Source organism: Camelus bactrianus, chromosome 3 (assembly GCF_048773025.1).
Source record: "Camelus bactrianus isolate YW-2024 breed Bactrian camel chromosome 3, ASM4877302v1, whole genome shotgun sequence".
In the NCBI taxonomy this organism is placed as follows: domain Eukaryota; kingdom Metazoa; phylum Chordata; class Mammalia; order Artiodactyla; family Camelidae; genus Camelus; species Camelus bactrianus.
The window spans coordinates 111,660,361-111,666,297 of record NC_133541.1 but is presented as its reverse complement, the minus strand read 5'-3'; the positions used below and the strand labels follow the sequence as shown (position 1 = coordinate 111,666,297).

The window sequence follows — 5,937 nt, the reverse complement described above, 5'->3', positions numbered from 1 at the left end:
AAACTCTATCACCATTAAGTAATAACTCTCCATTTCTTCTCCCCTCAGCCCCTAGAAACCTCTAATCTACTTTCTACCTCTATGAATTTGCCTATTTTGGACGTTTCATTTAAGTGGAATCAATATTTCTCCATTTGTGTCTGGCTCACTTCACTTAGCGTGTTGTCTTCAAGGTTCATTCATGTGGTAGCATGTGTCGGACTTCATCACTTTTTATGGCTGAGTGATATACCATTATATGTACATACCACATTTTGTTTATCTGCTCATCTATAATCATGTTGATCATGGGTTTATTTTTTTTTAATAATTTGAGTGCAGAGAATTGAGAAATCTTGTACCTCAATTCATACCACACTCTTGTTGTTTTTTGGGGGGGAGGTAATTTGTTTTATTTATTTATTTACTTTAATGGCGATACTGGGGATTGAACTCAGGACCTCATGCACGTGAGGCATGTACTCTACCGCTGAGCTATACCCTCCCCCTACAGCACATGCTTGTCATCAGTCAAGATGTGCCTTTCTCTTGGGTTTTATTAATTTCTTCATCCCCAGGAGTCCCTTCACGAACAGGCACACGTGCTAATGCGTTTAATGTAGATCCTTAAATATGTACCTAGGTTTGTAAAATATAGAATCATGTGTTGTTTTAATTTATATAAATGCATTTAATTTACATAAATCTCATTCTGTTTCTTCTTTACTCAACTCTGTTTTTCAGATATACAGTTATTACTATGTCTAGTTAACTGTTAATTATTTAATGAAGTATGACATAAAGAGATTAAGTGGTCTTATGTTATTATATTTTCTCTATTGAGCAAGGTGACTCCCAGGGCAATTTCTGTGCTTTTCTGTGAGCAGTGAACAAATCTCTTAACCTCTCCATGTTTTAGTTTCTTCATCCATATAATGAGGCGGTTACACCAGATCAGAGATCCTTACAGGCAGTATGTATCAAATGACCTAGGAAACTTTTCCAAAATAATGTGCTCAGCTCAACATCACTAACCATCAAGGAAATGTATATCAAAACCACAATGAGATATCACCTCACACCTGTCAGAACAGCTGTCATCAAAAAGAACACAGATAACAAATGCTGGCTAGGATGTGGAGAAAGCGGAACCCTCGTACACTGTTGATGGGAATGTAAATTGGTGCAGCCACTATGGAAAACAATACAGTAGTTTCAAAAAAAAAAAAACTAAAAATAGAACTACTGTATGATCCAGCAGTTTCACTCCTGGGTATATGTCTGAAAAAAAAAATTAAAACACTAATTCAAAAAGATACATACACCCCAATGTTCACAGCAGTGTTATTTACAATTGCCAAAATATGGAAGGAACCTAAGTATCCATCAACAGATACATGGATAAGAAAATGTGGTATGTACACACAATGGAATACTACTCAGTCATAAAAAGAACAAAATTTTGCCAGTTGCAGCAACATGGATTGGACTTGGAGGGCATTATGCTAAGTGAAGTAAGTCAGACGAACTGATAAAGACAAACACTGTACTGTATCACTTACATGTGGAATCCAAAAAGTACAACAAATTTGTGCATAAAACAAAAAAGAGGCAGACTCACAGATGTAGAGAACAAACTAGTGGTCACCAGTAGGGATGGGGAGAGGGGCAATGTGGGGTGAGTGGGGAAGTGCGGGGCACAAACCACTGGGTGTAAGACAGGCTCAAGGATGTGTTGAAAAAATAGTCAATATCTTGTAATAACTGTACATGCAAAGTAACCTTTAAAAACTGTATAAAATTTTTTTAATCAGTTAATTAGTTTAAAACAAAATAATGGGCCAAACCCAATAGCAAAATTTAAGGAAACAAAACCCTAACATAAATAAGTGTTAGGGAAAAATAATGATTCACCAAGTGATTCTGATGTGCACCCCTTGTTAAGGCCCCCTGCACAGGATGGATCTCTGACGTCCTTTCCCTTTAACATACTAGGATTCTGTGACTGTAGGGAAAATCTCTCAGCGAAGGTCCCACAGTGAACCAGAGGCTAGAATTTGGCAATAAAAAATGATGCCTCTATCCCAGCTCTCTGTTTTCTAAGTATAAAATCTATTTTAAAAGCATTTGTGCTATTTTACTGCTACCTCCTATAAGTATATTCCAAGGATTAACTGCTCCCTGGTTAACACACTCTCCCACAACTCCTCAGGGCTCAGTCCTTCCTTAGCTTGGATCGTGCCCTCTGGTTCTTGTATTTGATAAAAGCTGAAAGAGGCTGGGAACATCTTTCATTTCTATTCCCGTCAGAAATTTGTGTAGCTCAACAGGGTCACTTCTGAGTCTCTGCTTTTGCAAGGAATACAGATTTGGTTTCTATAGCTTGGTTTAAAAGGAAAATGCCTGTTCTGTGGTACACATACATATAGTGCACTTGCCTCATCCTCCACGTCTTCTGAATTCAACGATCAGAACTAAACTTCCCGGTCTTCTCTTTCCTGCCCCCAAATATGGCCCCCAACTATTATTGTTGAAAACTTGGACCGACAGAAAATATAAAGAAGAAAATAAAAATTACTATCATCTCACTGAGTGAAATCATTTTTCCTCCCAAATATGCCCCTTACCTGTCTTACTCAGCTCAGGATGCTCTAACAAAGTACTGTATCGACTGGGTGGTTTATAAATAGACACTGATTTTCTTGCAGTTCTGGAGGCTGGAAGTCCAAGTCAAGGTGCCAGCACATTTGGGTTCTGAGGAGGGCCCTCTCCTGGGATGCAGACTGCCGACTTCTCACTTTACCCTCACACAGCAGAGAGCAGAGAGCAGAAGCAAGTCCTCTCATGACTCTCATAAGGGCACTAATCTCATCCTGAGGGCTCCACCCTCATGACCTCAGCTCATCCTGATCACCTCCCACAGGCCTCACCTCCTAACACCATCACATTGGGGGAAAGGGTTTCAACATACGAACTGAGGTAGGGGGTGGGGGGACCATAAAACATTCAGTTAGTGGTACCATATCGGTCCTATTTCTCAGGCCCCAAACCCAAATTATGCTTGGTTCCTCTCTCTCTTCCTGACCACTTCATATATCCTGAATCCAGCCTCATCTTTCTGTTTCCATTCCTACCACCATAGACCAAGGTGCCATCATCTCTTACCTGGGTTTCTCATCTCATTTAGTCTCCCTGATAAATTGCTGAAGGAATGAAAACTATTGACTGACATAACCAGGAAACAAAAATATCCAGACTGGCTTGAAGAATTAGGCTAAATCTAACCAAACTGAATTTAATGTAAATAAACATTAGCCTGTGCATTTACTTTCCAAAACACCATGGGCACAAGTTACAAGATGTATAAAGGACGTGGGTGGTTTATTTGACTGCAAGCTCAATTAAGAAAGCAATGCGATGTACCCAACCAAAAAAATAAAAGTTCTTACTACTTTAGCTGAATGAGTAAAAATGCAGAGTCCAGTACATAGTGCATAATATAACACTTTTGGGACACCTCATACACAATGTTTCATTCTGGGGACCAGATTTGATAGATAGATAGATAGATAGATAGATAGGCAGACAGATAGATAGATGGACAGATATCCACAAGTGATCAGAAGGATTCTGAGCAGAGCTAAACTGGGTCACACGAGCAACAGCTGAAAGAACAGGGGATGCTTATCTGGAGAAGAGAAGACTGAGGGTCTAAAGGGCACACCCTACACTTGGAACACTTGAAGGCTTTGCCCCTGCCAGGCGGAGAAAGTCCCCAGCGATGTAGCTCCAGAAGCAGGGGCAGACTTTGGTTCAAAAGAAATCCTCATGTCCTTCACAGCTCAGCTGGAATGACACCTCCTCAGAGAAGCCTGCCTTGATTAGTCTGTTGAATGATCCCAGTCAGTCTCCACCACATTAACCTGTTTCATTCCCTTCCTTGCACTTACTGCCAGCTAGACTTATCCTGGTTTTCGCTTAGATGGATGCTACCTCCCCAATTCTAATGTACCATCTGTGAGAGCAGAAATCTTATTTATTGTGTTGACCGTAATATTCCAGGACCCAGAAAAGTGTCTGGCACATAGGAGGAGCTCAGTAAATATTCCCTGACTAAAGGAATGAATGAGTAAATGAATGCCTTCCTCCCCACAGTAGCTTCCAGGATGAAAGGGTCATGAAGAGCCGTTCTCAAGGAGACCTGGTTAAAGCATTTGGGTGCCAGCTGGGAAAAGAGGTTGCAGAGAGTTGAATTCATTATCTCCTGCATCCTGGGGCATTTCCTTCACTCAGTATTTTTCATTCCATGACTTGATCTGCAGATCCAGGACTACAAATTCCTTGGATGTCCCTGGCCTCAGGTTGTCCTTGGATCAGAACCTTCATGCTAGATCATGTGGAGGTGTTTGGAGACTCAGGCTCCTGCAGAAACTAAGAGGAAGATTCCAGAATGCTATTCTACAACCCGGGACATTCCTTCCTGAAGGGTAAACTGAATTGAGCAGGCAGATTTTGACTTCAGTCACGTCTTTAGAAGGCTGCTTGAAATGTACAGCCATTAAAATAACAACAGTGATCCCTGCCTAAAGACATGAAAACCTACCACAGGTATATTTTTAAATTGAAAAGCAGGTTAGAAAACGATGCATTGAATATGAACCCATTTTTGTTGTAAAATAAAATACATATAAAAAGCCTGGCAGAAAATATACCAAAATGTCAACCGTGTGCACTAGGTAGGGGGAACATGGGTGCCTTTATTTTCTTTTTTATAATTAAAATAACATTTTACAACTATGCAACAGCAATTTTTAATTTTCATAATTTAAAAAATTGGTATTTTGGGTTAAAAAGGTGGTTTGTCAGAAAAGGTTGTTTGATCTTAGGCTTGAGACAAATAGGGAAACCAGAGACAGGAGGGCAGTTTACATTTGGGGAACACGTCCTGCCTACGAACAACTGCACTAAACACTTTTCCTGCTTTCTCCCCTTTAGTCTTTACAACCCTCCCATGAAGTGATAGCCCCATTTTAGAGCTTGGAAAACTGAGACTTAGGAATGGTTAGCAATTTGCTGAAGTCATACTATTTAGCACAGATGATTAAATCCAGCTCTGTGTAATTTGTGCTGGTGATTCGACAGTTAAGACATCCTTTCTCCCTCTACACTGGCAAGTCTGAGGCTGGAGTTGAAGTACCAGTCCTTGGGTTTTGGTGGACTTAACACTTGCTGAGTCTTCTCAAAGTTTCAGATTCTGCTGTCCATGGTCAAGATTGTTACTCATGGAATGGCATCTGGCAGCACAAACACCACCTGGGAGCTTATTAGAAATGAAGGATCTCAGGACCAGCCCAGACCTACTGAATCAGAATCTGCATTTCAACAAGATGTCTGGGTGATTCACCCAGACATCACAATTTGAGAAGTGCTTGTCTAAAAATGCCTCCCCAGCCCCACTCCCTGGCCAGGTTGCTATGGAAACCATCATCCCCAGCCTCTGCTACCAAAGTCCAGCCTCTTCCCCCAAAGCAAAGTGCTCTGTCAGACACTCACAGAAGCCTTAGGCCCAAGAGGAGAAAAGCTATTTCCAAAGGCACTTTATTAATCAAAATAATGCCTGGCACTTCATGGTTTAGATGCATAAGCCTCAGAGATAGCTGGACCTGGTCCCTCTACAACAGCCAGAGCTGTGGTGTGTGGGTATATGTTTAACCACCAGCTTGGGGTGGAGCCCTGATCTGTAACACTTGCCAATTTCCATGGAGTAAATTCTTCCACCAGGGCCAGTTTCAAAGCCACCAAGGTGATGTCACTGAACGGAGAGCTGGGAAGGGATGTGTGCAATTGGATCACACGAGCAGGCACAAGCAGGTACCAGCTTCAGCACATCACTCAGCCAGAACCTAATTTTTCTGAGTCAGGATCCTTCCTATAAGAGGGGAAGCCACAGCATTATTC

At 41.3% G+C, this 5,937-nt stretch overlaps 1 non-coding gene across 1 annotated transcript; it reads right to left on the bottom strand.

Annotated features, from left to right (window-relative positions):
- Positions 1-412: 412 nt before the first annotated feature.
- On the bottom strand, positions 413-485 carry TRNAV-CAC (transfer RNA valine (anticodon CAC)). Its single transcript has one exon. It is a non-coding gene; the product is annotated as a tRNA-Val (tRNA).
- Between the last annotated feature and the right edge of the window lie 5,452 nt (positions 486-5,937).